We start from the raw sequence: 17,026 nt of genomic DNA, 5'->3' as shown, positions 1-17,026 counted from the left end.
AGCTGTTGATTTTTTCATTTTTTTCTAAAGCAGTGCAACAGCTAACAACATATTAGCATCCAAGCTGCTGCACTAGACAAAAAAAATAAAAACTCATCAGAAATTGTTCAATATAACTGAGAGGCAAGAAAAAACATCAAAAGAAAGCTGTAAGGGAAATTGCAAGGAATATTTTTCTGCGTTGCAAAAGTATGAACTGTACCCGACTGAAATTTATTATTTAATCATACACCTTTTTTAATGGGAATGTTTATATAAAGTGTAATGGCAGATCAGGTTAGTATAGAGATAAAGAAGTTTAGGAGATTGCAGCAGCGAGTTTGGATAGGTGTGATAAGAATGCCTTGGGGCCTGCAAAGAGTGGTAAAGAGGCAGCGTTTGAATCCTTCTCATGCTATCTCTCCTTCCTGCTCCTGATTTCATCCCCGTCAGTCAGCCGTTAAGGGGATGCATTCCCCCAAAGGACGACAAAAGGAGGGGCTTTTTATATATATATATATATATATAAAGTTATCTCTAAAGTGAAAAGTGGTATTGCCACAGAAGCAGGAGGAGTCTCTAAGGCCAACATCAAAACAGTTCCTTCATCACAACCGTCCCACCCACCAGACAGTCTCTTTTTGCTCCAGTCTGCTTTTCAGTCACCGTCTCATTGCCTCAGATATCATCTGTTGTTTATCTGATCTCGGCTAAGCTTTTCTTCAATGTTTTAAAACTACTCAGTGCAAAAATGTCATCTCCATTTTCCATCTTCCTCCACATCAAAGCTTGAACCTAAAGAAATGTAATATTACATTTTTAAGGTCTGAAGTATAACATAATAAAGATTTTAAGATAGACTTTATCTTAGCTGGAATTAGATAAAATGCTTTGATATTTTCTTATTTTCTTATTAACCTTATTCCTATGGCTTATGATACTTTAAATGAATTTGGTTCACAATTTCAGGACTAGTATTGAAACAAATGGTCTCTCATCAATCAAAATATGGAATAAAATACAGGAATATAAATTTTAACACTTTAAGAAACTATGGAGATGACCTGAAGAAATAGCCTTTAATTATCCATCTTTTCAACTACACTGTCAAGGATTGAGAACTTAAGTAAAAATCTAGTTCAATTTGATATTGATCTTTTGCTTTCTATGTTAAATAGCTGAGAGTACAGAGGTTAGGTACATGAGTACGTTGAACAAATTATCTATTAAAAATGGAATCAGGGAGGGAAATACATTCCTATGTTACCATTACAAAAGGGTGTTACTACATTATCTTGATATTTTCAAAACCTAATATCATATTTACTTTTCAGAAATTTATGTTCACTTTTCTGGTTATCTGTCAGAGCCCAGGCAAATCAAGTTGTAAAGATTTTTCTATTGGCGTGTGATGAAATTCAATTCACAGAACAATCTCGTTTCACGTTAGGCATGCTATGCGTCTACTAAAATTGCAAGTTAAACTTAGCTTGGTTAATGATGAAGTCCTAAGCAGTATGTAATCATGTCTCATAGACATGTCCTGATACAGAAACAAAGAAAAGGGCTAAACTCCAGTTACTTAGAATTACAGGATGCTATGTAAGATTATGTACCAAGACAAAGTAATTTACTGCATCTGAAGCTGCTGATATGATAAATCCTACAATAACACGGCCTGAAATGAGGCGGACAGCAAGGGATTAATGTATTTTTGTCTGCTAATAATTTTGTTCTTCATAACACACACATATTATCAAAAATTGCAACTTTCTGATGGTTAATAAAAAAAAGGAATTGTAGACTTGTTATAATCCACCAAATTAATAATTGGGTCTCTTTTGGTGGTTATGTTGGAAGTTCTAGTTGCTCTTTGGCTAAAGGCAAGTAAAACTCAATTTGTTTCCTTATCAATTTCTTTATATCTATAAAGAAAGTAATTAAAAACTGTGAACTTTTTACCTGAATTTTTTTCTCAGTAATTGGACCCTCACAGGAAATAATATTATTTTTTTTTTTTTTTACGTGACTGCCTGTAAGGAAGCTGCACAGTGGAGCTGTGGAAAGCCACAAAAAGATCTCAGCAAGAAGGTTCTGGGTTAAAATCCCAACCTGGACTCTTTCTGAGTGGATTTCTATGTTCTCTGTGCATATGAATGGGTACTCTCTGGGTACTCTGGCTTTTTATGCTAATCAGTGTCTCTCAGTCGGCTTCAGGAATGAGTGGGTGACCTGTCCAGGCTGTACCCCTCATCTTGCCAAAGGACCACTGGGGACAGGCACCAGCACAACCTGGCAGGAATAACTGTTGTAGACAATGAATTAATGCTTACAATTACATTTGGGACGTAACATTAATATAGTGATAACATTATACTTCCAGTTGTGCAGCTAACACCAGCCTTCAGATATAGCTGCTAATAGGGCTGTATAAATAAATCGATTTGGCGATATATATAGATATTTTCCGCCCTCGGAAAGTATCGATTTTTCATCCGCGAGTATCGATCCGTTAAACCATAGGGGTCCATAGCCTTATAGCTCTTTTTAATGTCTATTTTTTTACGGCGTAGCAGCAAGACTCCACCTCCCTCAGTCTCACGTTCAACTCGAGCTTAAAGTGCACATTATAAACTACACACCAGTTTTTAAATTGTGTTAATAGGCCAAGTATAACCGCAGTTATGCTAAAATTAGTAAACCATATTTTTCCGAATGTCAGAGAAATGTCAAAAGCGCCGCCATTCCCCGGCTTTTCCGATTATGTGAGAGGGAATGAGCTTCCAAACGTACAAAACGAAATGAAACATTAGATTCCTGTGTTTTTGGAAATGTAAAATCTTCAATAAATAACAATGGGCTGTATTTTGTTGCTGAGGAACGAAGTAAAGTTGTGCAAGTAACCGTGAAAGAGAAGCGGAACGGAGTAGCGGCGCTTACGGAGCAGCTGCAAAAGCAGTGAAATCGCGAAATTAATGCAAATTTTGACTGGTAGCATTCACTTCGTGATTAGTTTTTAGCTTAGCGGTTTCCGTTCTGTATATAAAGGATTACCTGAAGAATGAACATGGGTTGATAACATCCGAAGCGGGCGCCCAGCGGCGCTGTGTTTTGAGCAGGAAGACGAAGAGGAAAAAACCCCAGCCGGAATCCGCGGCGCAGTGAGGATTTCCATGATAACAATGGCTGATCGATCATTCTTATTAGCAACAGACAAAAAGTATCAGAGACTGAGAGTACTATGAGATGCTGGCAGTCTGAGAGGCAGCTACTCAGAGATCCAAGCGGGGGAATAGCGGCGCTGCGTAGCTGCAGGGAGTCGATCACTACGGGGTGAGGCGGAGCCTTTAGCAGGTAGACGAAAGCAGTTTACAGCCACGGCTAACTCCAGGAGCCAAGGTAGAAAAGCCTTTTTCCCCATAGTCCAAAAGACTGCATTTGTGGCTGCATTTTTACTCCAAAATGCAGCCACGGTGTCCAAAAGAAAAAGAACATAAGTGCAATCATTTGCATATTGAGAGTCTACAGAGACTGATAATCTCCCCACTCTGCTCCTGGATTACCATTTAAACTTTTGAGTTTTATGTCAAATCCACATGAATTAAATGACAGAAACTAATTCTCTCACTGCATCTTTGATTCATTTTGTCCAGCTGCAGACTGTTAGACTGTCCAATCAGAGTCAGGTATTGTGTAGTTGGTGCTTTTATTCAGTTTTCAGTTAACTAAATTCAAGTCTATGGAACACAAAATGTCACTAAAATCACTCTGTCCTAAAATCTTTCAGAAAATCTTAAAAATGCACTGAATCGTAGTGAATTGTATCGCTCAACAAATACCGTGATACACATCGTATCGTGACCAGAATATCATATATTGTATCGTATCGTGAAATTATTGTATCACTACACCCCTAGCTGCTAAGATGTTTTATTTTTTGTTTTCCAGAGGTGGGATAATGGACATGATCTTTTTGAATACTGGTGTTAAATTTTAGCCAGTTGTTGGTTTTTTAATGTCTTAATAATTAGCATCCTTCCATGGTTCAGCTTTCCCTTCACCGCTCAGGTTTTCAACTACTTTTTTTTTATTCAAGTGTCCTTTATGTTTTCCATCTCAGCTTCCTACTACTTCCCAACATGAAGAGAAGAAATTATTTCATCATTATGCGAAAGAGATTTAGCCCCCCTGCTGCACACTTAACTGATTAATGACAGCAAACGAGTCCTTTACTGTATGGAGATTTTTATCATTTGATGCATTAATCTCTCTCCACATTCCTTTCTCTTTTTTTGAATCTCTTGAAATAGTAATTACTTTTCTGGCAGTAGTTTGGGAAAGACATACAGGAGACAAAAGCGGCTGATGTTTTATTCAAGGGTGGAGAATTTGAGCATTGCGGTTTTACAAAGGAACAATTAGAAGACAGAGATTGTCAGCCACTATCAAAGACATCACCTTGTCATTTTGTCTCTAAAAGTAAAGTGGAAGATTGAATTGAATACATAATAGACTTTTAGGTATAAAGACAAGCAGCAGGTAATGACAGAGCCACCTTGAAACATGGCAGATCAAACTTCACTGCAGCTCAGTAAAAAATAATTAAGCAAAATTATGTTTTATTACATTGATTGTCTAAAACACAACATAGTTTGTGAATAAAATTCTATATTGTCTTGTTGATGAAGAAATATAGAATATAGATGAAGCACAGTTTTACAATCATTATCACACAATGACTCAATGACACAAACAAGCATTCTGAGAGAAATGCCAATATCTGAGTAAACTAAATGCTTAGTTTACCTTGTTCAACCTTTTTTCACCCTCTCCACCCTCATGTTGTACAGGATAAGAGGAGGCCAAAGGATTTATAACTGAATATGTTAGTCTCATCTGCCTGACCGATTCACTCATCATTTATCTCTTTGACATTTCTGCAAGTTAGAATCTATGGCCCTGACCGTGGCTCTGAAATATCAGGAGCCTGAATGTTCTGTGCGCTGATAAATTCATAGATCTGGCGGCCATGCTGACGTAGCAGGTTGATTTGTAATGTTGTCTTTTTTTTTTTTTCCTTCCAATCTTGGTGTTCTGTCTGCTTTGTCTTATAATCTGCCACAGTAATGTCCAAACTTTTTGTCTTCTGACCCACAAAAGAGTAGTGATCAAGACTTGCAATCTGCTGCTTGAAAAGACAGTGCTTAAAGACAATTTAAGTCAGTTTCCCACTTCACTAATCCTGTTTGACTATAGTGTCAGTTTAATTATGTCGACTCTAATGGCTTTTTCAGGATTTCGATACACTATGAAGATAAGTCACATAAGTGCTGAAATGTCCCAATGTAATTGAATTTATTTGCGTATGGTTGATGTGTTTCTACTGGCTTTTGGCTCTGGTCCATGTTTGGGTCAAGTTGACTTGAAATATTAGATTCAATCTAAGACAAAACTGAGTGAAGTCCTGATATTAGGGATTTATTCACTTAAGTTACATAACATTATGTACAATATGCAATAAGTACATTATAGAAAATTATTCTCAGTATTTTGTTTTCAAAGCTAAAATAAATATATGTTTTAAAGCTTTGGTGAAAAGATGTCCTTGGATTGCGAATGATGCATCACGTAGCAAAAAAGAGATGGCTAAAGCAAATCTATTTGCTGTCTTTAAAAAACTGATGTATCAAAAAGTTTAATACTAATGACCTCAAAAAATGAGGCCTTGTAGTTTTAGTAAATAGCAGTATGGATAATGAGAAGGCCACGACCTGTTTGAACTTACTTTTAATGGAAAACATTTTGGATCTTTAAGATGAAGCTTAAACTAAATTTCTGCTTCGGGTGACTAAATCTTCATGTTGATGAATATGCGAGAATATTGATTTGTGTACCAATAAGGTGATGACGTTGCTGCTGAGAGAAACCTTAGTCACCCTGAGGATCCCTGGACTGCTGATGGAGGAAAGAGAGTGACACACACACACACACACGCACACAACACACACACACACACACGCAAACACACCGTGCATCTATTATCGTTCTTGTAAGCTGAGCTTAATTCCCTATAGATTCTAGATTTCATTCAGATGTTTTACTTTAAAGCTAAAATAAAACCGAATTATTGCTTCAAATACAATGGCTCTAGCATAGAGCTTTGTGTGAGTTTGTGTCTTGATTATTTTTGTAAGAAACAGCGTAAGGTGAGCCACGGTATCACCTTGTTTGAATGAGCTAAGACTTGAAACTTTAAACAAAATAAAATTACTTTTTCAGTTTTCTTCATGACTAAAATCACAAAGAAAGCTAATAACGAGATTTTCAGAAATGAGGAAATTGCTGGGTAACCTCAAAGCCTTAAGGCAGCTCAAGACAATCACACGCACACACTCGTTCAAAACACAAAAGATGAAATAATCATTTCAATTTCACATCTCTGTCTCTCAGAATAAGATTACATTACATCCTCTTTTTGAAGTGTGCCCGGGAGGTTGAGTCCAGTGCTCTGGGAAAGTTTTTTTTATGATGTACTCCTTGGAAGTTAGGATTCAAACTCATGAAGATGCAAAATACAAGCACAGTGTTTCTGAGATGACAGTACTGAGCCATTGACATCAAAACGATGTCCCTCTCCATAGAAGAAAGACTTTGCCCTCCCATCTAAATGGAAATGTATCACACTGTCTTTTCTTCCACTGCATTGCATGTCTTTTCTTTTCGCCCTCTCTCTGTCCTCCTCTTCCAGCTGTTACATCACGATTACATTTAATTTAGACAGTCATCTTACATGTTTATTATTTAAAAACACAATCATAACCTAATGCTACCACCACTTTGTTTTAAAGTGATCAATGTCATAAGCAGTGCAGCTTTAAGCTACAGGAACTCTAGTCAAATACTTTTGCTTAAACCTGTTTAAAAATGCATCCAATGCTTTTTTCTTACCTTCCAAGAAAAAGGCCAAAACAAAATCTAAAGGTCATGTGTTACTTTTGCTTCAATCTTTTTACTCTCCTTGAATTTGCTGGCTTGGCTACGTTATCTACTGTTTATGTGGATAATATACAGTCTCATCATATCTTTAACAATAACCGCTAGTTTCTTTGGCCAATCAGCCGATCATCCACCAACAGAAGTATCTTGAGAAAGTTGCAGAGATGTACACTCTAAAAATTGCTGAGTTAAAACAACCCTTGTTTATCTGCTTTTATTTTTTGCTAACCCAGTTTGACACGGCTAAGTTACAGGTTTAATGCAGTGTACTGGACTAATATCTATCCTTAAATTTACAAAACTATGGGTTGAAAAGAATAACCTATACCATGTACTACTGAGAGTAATAGAAAACTTTTGCAAATCTGTTTATTTTTCTAATACTACATTTCAGTTATTTCAAGAAAGAGAACCTTTATGTCTGTCAACTTACACCAATTGAGGCAAAAAAATAAAAAAAATAAATATATATATATATATATATATATATATATATATATATATATATACATACATACATACTTTATATAGTCGCTCTTCTTTATGCCTTTTTTGGTTAACTACAAATTTATATAAATTATTACAGCTAAAAAACACTATGTTGACACCAAGCATCAAGAAAACCTAAATTAAGCTTATATGTAGCATCTATTTACTTTTATTTAGTTACATCAAGTACTTAAAACATGCAAAACTTTTTTCAATAATGTTCTTTAATGGGGTGATCTTATGTATTTTCCAGGCACATAGTGCCATTATATAGCACAACAAACAAGCTCAGCAGACTTGCGGTTCCATCAGGTGTTTGCTAATTGCTGCTGCCGCTAGTCTGACGGAGCTGTGTGGGGAAAGTGAGGGGAATGGATGGTCTGAGAGGCAGAAGGAAGCTCAGCTGATGTAATTTATCTAAATAAGATATCATTACGTTATATAACCAAAGTACTATTAAATTTATTAAACACTTGAAAAGACTATGAAACCTACTATTAGGGCCAACTGAGAAAAACAATATAAGAACCTAAAATAGGGTTGTCCACAGAAAACATAACATATATAGGCTATTTAGTATAACATGAGAAAACAGTATATGAAAAAAGTAGTTCTAGCAACCAAAACATTAGCAAAACCGGCAATATTCCTATCATTCAACTTCCTGTCACCAGTTAATTTGTTTATGGTCATTACAATTTCGGAGGGCTTTTTCAAAACGCATCCTATGTTTACCTCTGTGGAATTGCTGAACTTCATTTGTTGTCCTCAAGCCGTGACCTTTGTGGTGAACATAAACGGTTTTGCAAGCCAGGAACGTAACGTAATAAAAAAAAAAGCAGACATGAGCCTTAGACTGTTTAGATTTTTATGTCTCTAACTATGGTATTTTCTATCTAACCTCTATCTAGAATAGATAGAGGTTAAAATTTGGGACACATAAGTAATGCTTTTAGAATTACCAGTTCATTTATTTAATAAATCCCACTTTCTGAAAAGACCTTTTTGATATTTCATCTAGTATCATCCTTTTTTTTTCTTTCTATATAGTTTCATTTTCTTCTCCAGTCATCTCTCTTCCTCAACATCTTCTTTTACCCTGCATTTAACCTGCTTGCTGTCTGTTTTTTTCACCACTCCAAGCTTCATGCTAATCATGCTCCAGACAGTTCCACGGGCCCCAATTTCACTTCAAAGGCCAAACATCTCCTCCTTGTCTGTGAAAGGACCTGTCAACCCTGCCTGCATGCCTACCTACCGCAACGGGAGAGCAACACTGGATGGAAGACAGAGGCAAAGGATTTTACAAAAAAAAAAAAGCAGTAGAGCAGGGGTAAAAAAAAAAATCCATGAGATGCGTAAAAGTTGTGTTACTGCTGTGGGTGGCACTTAACCAGATGAATCACATCAGCAGGGAGGTGCGTTTTTGTTAAGTGTGTGTCAAAAGTATCTGCTTTTTCACAACTAGAAGAGATCGCGTCAGCACTTTGCCAATCTCAGAGTTGGAGGAAAAAAACAGGGAAGTGGAAAAAAAGAAAAGGTGCTCAGGACCATTTCCACACTAAAAAAAAAAAAAAAAAAAAACCTTTACCTTGCGATTTCTATTTGAACTTTTTCCCTATTTTTTTCTTTACTGTTCTTTCCTTCCCCCTCCTCGCTTGCTTTTTCTCCCCCCGCAGGAGGAACAAGCGAGAGGCGCAGTGTCCCGTTCCTCCCCGTCTCGTTTGCCAAGCTTGAATTAAAGTTGCATTCCGTGTCGCCATTGTTAGGCTAATAAGAAAAAGTTATCTTCAAAGGGTTCGGGTGGCGAGAGAAGAGGCAGCCAGGGGGATGGTAGACGAAGTGTGTGCGCGTGGAGAGGGTTGAGGGGTTTAGCTGGGGCGTGCATTTTCTTTTTTTTTCTTGAGTCCTCCTAATGCGTGAAATTACACCTGCCACCTATGAGTGTGTGTTTGAGTGCACACAATCACACTTCTCTTGTTGTTTATGTGCACATCGACACACAAGCACCTGAGCATTGTGCACTATTTTCCACCTACACACACTTACCTATGCATTCCCTTTTCTTGTGTATGCTGTCTAAATCTATATTTCGGCTAACATGGCTCACAACAGTGTATTCTTATTAGTAGTTCCAATTCCTATTAACAGTCAGTCCTAGATAGCGAGTTAATTAACTCTCTGCCCTCCTTTTCCCCTGGCTATCAGCACACAGGTAGCCTTTCATGTTGCCACCGAGAGAGATAGAGGGAGGGACAGGAGGGAGGCGAAGAGGTGGGGAGCGGAATGGAGGTAGGACGAAAGCGTGAGATGTAGTGGGGAAATGAACCAGGGATGGTGAGGGAGGAGGGAAAAACATAATAGGTGAAGAAAGGCACAGGAAGTGAAATGAAAGAGATGGGAGAGGGGTGAAAGAGAGAGGGGAAGGGAAAGACAAGCTCAACTGAATTTGGATGAGAAACCGCTGAGAGGATTGTAAAGTGTTAGAGAAGTTTGATAGAATGTAAGAAAGGTGCTATTTTTTTTTTAATTCTTTAATTAATTTATCTTCTTTAGTGTTCAGCGTTTTTACTGTTGCTTGGAGGACAGCACAAAATGAAATAAATGGATTAGGGTACAAGCTGAGGACACCAGCATTCAGACTGAATCTAATTTCCAAATGTTAACAATATTTCTCCGTCTGAGGCTACCAACCTGTACTCTTAATCTGACATCAAGAGGAGCAGTGTAATATTTCACCGCTAAATTGCACACCAATTCAATTCTGCCCAGTTTGTTTATGTATCACAACAAATGTATCAAGGCATTTTGACAAATTTGACATGACAAGAAAAACAAACTCCCCAGCTCTGTGACATGGTGTGGCTTACTCCATGACCTCACAGCCAGCTGGACGCCAATGTTTCTTCAGGTGAAGTGAAGTATCAATTTTCATTATTTCAATGCCTTTAACCTTTTCTAACATAAAACAAGCAGTTGTAAATCTTTGCACATTTTAAACTTGTGGTTTAGTGTAGGAAATTGATGCACAACTAATTAGACTTTGCTTTACAATTGAGGAAAGCGGTTACAAGAGTGCAACAAAAACAAATAAGGAACACATTTTTTAATTCTTTATTTTTGTTTTATTTTAGTTATATGTTCTTCAAAGTGTATAAGCATGTATAAAATTCATTCTTAGGGTTAGTCGTGATGGCTTCTTTATTTTTGTTGCATTTATTTTTCTTTAATTGTGAGCGCATACCTTGCCATAGCAAACCTCTAGGCTAAGAAGCCGCTGCGAGTATTTCAATCTTTTTTCTCTCAAGATGATAAGAAGTTTTTGCAAAAACATTCACCTCCTTGAGCTACAAAACAGAGCAGCCTATTCAAAGTGTGAGACAGTCAGAGTACATATACGCATCAGAAGCAGCTCTGATGTTCAACAAGGTAGATTAGTGAGTTTGCATTTGATCTTCCTGGAGTACTTTTTCCACTTTTCATCGCCTCTGAGTCCCTGTGTGGCCATGTGTGTGTGAGTAACTTTGTGTTTTTCTGTGTGTGACTGTGTTGATCTGCTTGTATATCCCAGTGTACCCCTCAGGCCCTTTTTCAAGATCAAGGCTTTCATGGTTTCAGCTCGATGAAGAGGTCATGACAGCCAATTAGCTCATGCTAAATTGATCCAACTGTGTGTTTGAGTGGGTGCGTGCATGCTCGTGTGTACGTTTCCAAATCAATGCTCATGTTTTATCGGCAAAGCCATTAGTTGTTTCATTGAGTGATTAGGTGCATGCAAAACGGCTTGAAAATACAGAAGCTTGTAATGTACTGTATAATGAAGCAAAAGCAATCAGAATGGTGGACGTGTACCAACTTTCCTAAGAAACAAATATGAAGCATAACTAGGATGTTTAGTTGAGAAATGTCATTTATTGTGAAGGATTGGTATGCAGAAATGTTTGTGTTGTTATTTTGGGCAACTTTTGCTCAATTGTCGTCTTACAATCAGAAAGTGGTAGTTTTAGTTCCAGTTTCATTCCCTGCCTCATGCCAGTGTGTACCCTTGGGCAGAGCACTAAACCCCAAGCTGTCTACCAATCTGCTTATCAGAGTGTAGCCAGGTGTGTAAAAGCACTTTGAGTACAACTAAAAAAGTGCTAAATAAGTTCGTTTCCGTGCTGATTCCCTAAATTACCATATGTGCTACTTTTTACACCTGTCATTAAAATCTTTATTTTGTTTTTGTTGCTGTTGTTTTCTAGAGCAAAATATTAACTCAGAAAAATGTGTTGTGGTGAAAAAACTGACTTTTGGAAAGTCTATGAACAAATCAAGTCTGCAAAATGAAAACAGTATTCAACCATTTAAGGGAGATCTGCAGTGTATTCCCAAAATCTCCACACCTTTTTTTAAGTGTCATGATTTTGTGACACAAGTAAACATTTCAAAAAAGTACATCATGTTATGACATTTACTGAATTTAATTTAACATAAATCCTGCAAAATGTAAACTAAAAATAATTGACGGTTAGCAAAAGTTATTCATTTAATAAAAAATCTAAAAAACAGTAACATTTTTGCAAGACTCCACATGCTTAAACTACTTTGTTGAAGCCCAATTTGATTTAATTTCAGCATCTAGTTTTTGGTGCGAATCTGTAAGCATCCCCCATCTGACTTCTTGATATTCACCCACACTACCTTTCTAAAGTTTTCCAATTTACGAGAAAGATGGAAAAGAAGCTTTGCAGGCAGCAAGTGTAAATGTAAAGGCCAGATACACAGCATGTCAGACGCAGATTTAAAACCAAATGTGTTTGGGAAAAGTAAAGAAATGAGAGAAAACTAGAACAGAAGCTGTTTCAGGCTCTATTATTGCAAGTGGCAAAGCTGAGTGCAGAATTAGTTGAATGAAAATATTGACGGGGCAGGGTCAGCAACCTGGACAGACACACGTGGTTATGCATTCACTTCTTCATTTGAAAGTTTGACAACGGCTACTTCCATCAGGCGTGACTTGGCCGGGAACAGCATAAGACTTAACACCTTCACACTGCACTTTTAAAGGGAACCAAGCCTTTTTGCAGCTGGGCTGAGTAATCTGAAGGGCTACTAGTTTGATACTCTGAGCTCCGAGTCTCTGAAGAAGATCTTCTGGGAGGAAACCTCTCAAAGGACTTTAAATCTATGATGTTTAACTGTTGAAAGGAGTATGTATGTTTACCTGAAATTGTATTTATTTTCAGGAGGCGTCCATTATTCACTGGAAACTGGAGATGAAGATATCAACAAGTGAGGAATCCCTAGCAGAATGGTAAGTCTTTTATGCCACTAAACTTATGTTTTTGTGATTTAATATCATAAAACTGCCATCCATACTTCTATAGCAAAGCTGCACTTGTATTCAAATGGTCCTTTGGACTGAAGCTGGAGATGCAACATGATTTAGGTTAGACGTTGTTGCTTTTTATATGTTAAAGGTGATCTATTATGGTTACTTGAACAGATAATCAGATACAGAACAAATAATGAGATTTTAGTCTAGTCAGTTCTGCCTATGTTGATCTCTTTTTAGAATGATCTGTTTTAGGGTCTCTTATCAGTTTAAATCCAAATAAGCTGCTGTTGGCCATGCCTCCCAACTCAACATTTACACTCACACTTGAAAATGGCTGCAAACAGATGCGCAATTATAAAACTGTATATCTTTGAAAATCAGAAGTTGAGCCTCCTGCACCAATAACAAAAATGGAACAAGTGGTTTGAGTCAATAACAAAACTCCTGTCTTTTCCAGCAGCCATTGTACAGTGCATTCACCAGTACAACCAGTTGACTAAACATCCTAGAGTTCTGCTGGGTTGCTAGGTGAGGGGCAGTGACTCCTGATTTGTGCTCTTACAAATCAAGAGGTTTTTGAAACGAGTCTTTTTCCAAACACCAAAAAACATTAACATATTCCCAAAAAACTGGCTGTTTTTTTTTTTTAAGCTCTTGGGATATTTTTAGAAGTAGAAAAGACCCAAAGGGAAGTTCAAAAATGTGCAAAGTGTGAATTTTGCATCATAGGTCCCCGTTACACACTCTTTTTTTTTTTCTTTTGTGAATTATCGCAAGCATTTCATTACAAAGGTGTATAAGAAGGAATTTACAATTGCCAGTGGCTGTCATGTCAGCAAACATATCTCCTGAATGACGCCAAGACTGCTCAGTTCTTGTGTCTGTTCTACCTTGTATGTGTGTGTGTTTTTGATATTATTATTATTGATGCAGGAATGTGTTTTGAAGCAGTATATTTTGTGTCAGAAAATGAAAACTTGTCTGTCAGTCTTTGGGGAATTTAAATGATGATGCTGTTTGTCTGTGATAGAGATTTGGCATTTGCCCCACGTTCTACATGCAGGTGTTATTCCCCAATGTAAGAACATAATCAGAGATATGGAAAACATGTTGATTTGTCACTAGTTTACAAGGTGCATTCTCTTTTTCTATATAACTTTTAATCATGAGGTTTGGAGCAGTTTTTCAACTACATGTGTTCGTACTTATCCACATGCCCATACTGTATAAATCTCACTTTCTCTCTCTACAATTTCTACTTTTGTTCTCCCTCCACTTCCCCTCACTCTATACCCATCACTATTTGATCAAGTGCTGACATTCGGTTGATGATAGTTTCAGCAGAAAGTGGTAAATAAAAATAAAATGAAACAAGGGATGAATAAAATATGAGCACAATAATGAATAAATAAAGTGGCGCATGTATAAATAAGAACGAGTCAGGTATCTGATGACTAGAAAGCAACAAACGCCACCATCGCCTACGCTTACAGCTCTGATGAAAGGTAAGGTATGTGGGTAAGCCGACAGCCTTGGTATTTCCGTGTCTGTATCTTTTTCTGTAGCCCTTTCTTCACATGTTTTAGATCATTCTCAGTGTAACTTTATCAGCCCTTACTCAATTTTCTGCGAAGATACTGGGTAAACAATGTATAAGGTGTAAATGTTTACACCAACAAAGATTTGTATATCATCCCACTTTATGTAGATAGATAATAGATGAAGAAAGACAGGGTGACGTACATATTTTAAGCTCTCCAAAGGCGTAATGTTGAGCCGTAACCCGATTGTAGCTCCGGCACAAAGTCGGATACATTTTCTTCTCATTTGACTGGGACTCGCAGAGCCATTTGAATGCAACACGTCTCCCCGCGCACTACATGAGCATTCCAAAAACGGCTCATAACAGTGGAAACGGGGCAGATTGGCGGAGATTGGTCATGGTCGTTATCATTCCTGTCAGGACAGGTGTGAACGCTCTCACTTAAACCAGCCCTTGATTGGTTCAAACTGCCGAGAGGCCAACAAATCCCTAATCAGGCTGTTAACATACGGGAAGGAGAGGCGAGAAAGAGGAAGCACAAGAGAAGAAAAAAGAAACAGAGATGCAGAGAAATAGGGAGAGAGAGAGAAATTGGAAAGGAGAATGTTATTAAGATATTTGCAATTAGAATGATTGGGGAACTACTCCCATGGCCTATTGCATGCACAAGCATGACTGCATACATATGAATATATACTTAAGTTTCAATACTTCCAATGCAGTTCAAGGCAGTGATGCACTTTACACACACTGAACTACTATATTTTCACCCACATAGGTCTGTATGTGTCTGCAGCTGACGGTGCCGGTACTATTTGGATCTATTTCAGGTTTAAAGACAGGAAAATGTAAAAAGAAGCAACAAAATGAGATTCTTATTTCCAACCCTCACTCCACCTGTGGTAGATTCTTTTATTCAAAGTGCTTTCTCTTCTTTGATATTAGGCAATTCCATCCTCCCTCATGCATAAATCTCTGAAGTAAATATAAAAAACCCTTTGTGAGACTGCAAATATTTTCTTTCAAATTTTGCAATATCAGCTATCACTAGTACATCTAAACGAACCTGATATTTTGAGGACAATTGTTCTAAACTGAAGAAAAATAAAACAGCCAACAATGGGGGGTTTTCTGAGTTAAATATTTCCCTAAAATGACCCTTCATGGGAACTGCAATTGGTTTGTTCTGGAGAATAGAAATGGTCAAAGCAATGTAAATAATATGTAGAAATAAAATGTCAAATGGTTGAAAATACTTTATGAAGACAAATCTAAAGTTACATTTTCATTATATTGTTTATTACTGCCTTATGGTTACCTCATAAGACAGAGTTGTTGTTTTTCTGAGTGAATAGGAATGCCAAAAGTTTGTTTTACAGGTGAAAAAGTGGCTAATAAGCTACAATAAGAGAATAAAACTCGTAGCGCTGTTTATGCAGCACTAATGTACAGGGATTCAGTTACCACTGGCACCAAGAATACTAAAGGTAATGCTTGCATTTATAAGCCAGTATTTCTCTCCCTTAGGAGACAATGCAACACATATCTAAATAAATTGGGGTCATTAACATTCAGGGATGATGCAGCCAGTCATGGTTCTTAATACTTCCCTGTTATACAGCTAATGTCAGATGTTTACATAATGTGCAAAATCAGAACACAGCATTAAATCAAATTTAACTTTTTCTGTTTTAAGTTGGCTAAAGTTACCAAAATGATTTAAATTGGTCTTTGACCCTAATGAAATTGTCAGAGATGTTTTAATATCTTCAAAGTCAGAAGTTTTCTACCTTGGTTTAAAAACCTTTTAAGCTGTAAAAATTCAATAAAATGCATTTGATATCCTTCAATTTTGTATGGTATAAATTCAGGGCATTGCGATTCCCTCTCCAAAACATTGAGTTTGTTGTTTTTATGCCACTTGGTAAGAAATATGGCATTATGCTTATGATAATTGTCTTAGAAGTCTTATGGTTTAACTGGCTGGAGGCTTTAGATGATGCTCCTGCATGGTGTTGTTTTACGATGGTGCCATCTATTTTATGAAGTGCACCAGTCCCTCCTTCAGGAAAACCAACCCACAAATTGACACTCCTATCCCCTCACTCTTCACATGGATAGAGTTAACTTTAAGCTTTCCTCTTTCCTTACCCTAATGCAACAATGACGATTCAGTTGGGGTGACTGTGGGTCAATGGGAACATATTGCAATCCATAAGTTGAGAGTCCAACTCTCACCGAACACGAGCAGAAACTTACTTTTAGGAATGCAGACCAGTCTCTGACACGCTTATACAGGAACCTAACAGGCCAGGATTCGATCGATTTGTCTTCTCCAGGTCCACAAAACAAATGTGTGTGGGCTGGTTGAGTGAACTCCCATTTACACTCCAGCCTGGTCTTCCAATTCATAGAATCTGGATTTGCAGACTGATGTCCATGCAATATTGCAGAGTCTCTAACCACAGCCTGGAGAGTCAGTCTCACTGTCCCCAGGCTCTGCTTCCTCAGTGGAAGACCTGCTGGCGGGAATGAGGAGGTCTTTGAAGTAATTCTGGCCACAATCCCATACCGCCTGGTTGCTCAAATTAATCTGTGAGGATTTGGATTTTGTGTGTCTTTTCAGTTAATTGAGTCTCTGTGTTGTCCCATCTACCCCTTGATTTTCCCCAGCTATCTCTTGTTTTCCTTGATTACCT

Source organism: Poecilia mexicana, unplaced genomic scaffold (genome assembly GCF_051168715.1).
Source record: "Poecilia mexicana isolate PSO_F unplaced genomic scaffold, ASM5116871v1 scaffold_9, whole genome shotgun sequence".
Lineage (NCBI taxonomy): Eukaryota > Metazoa > Chordata > Actinopteri > Cyprinodontiformes > Poeciliidae > Poecilia > Poecilia mexicana.
Note: the sequence above shows the minus strand (reverse complement) of the source record.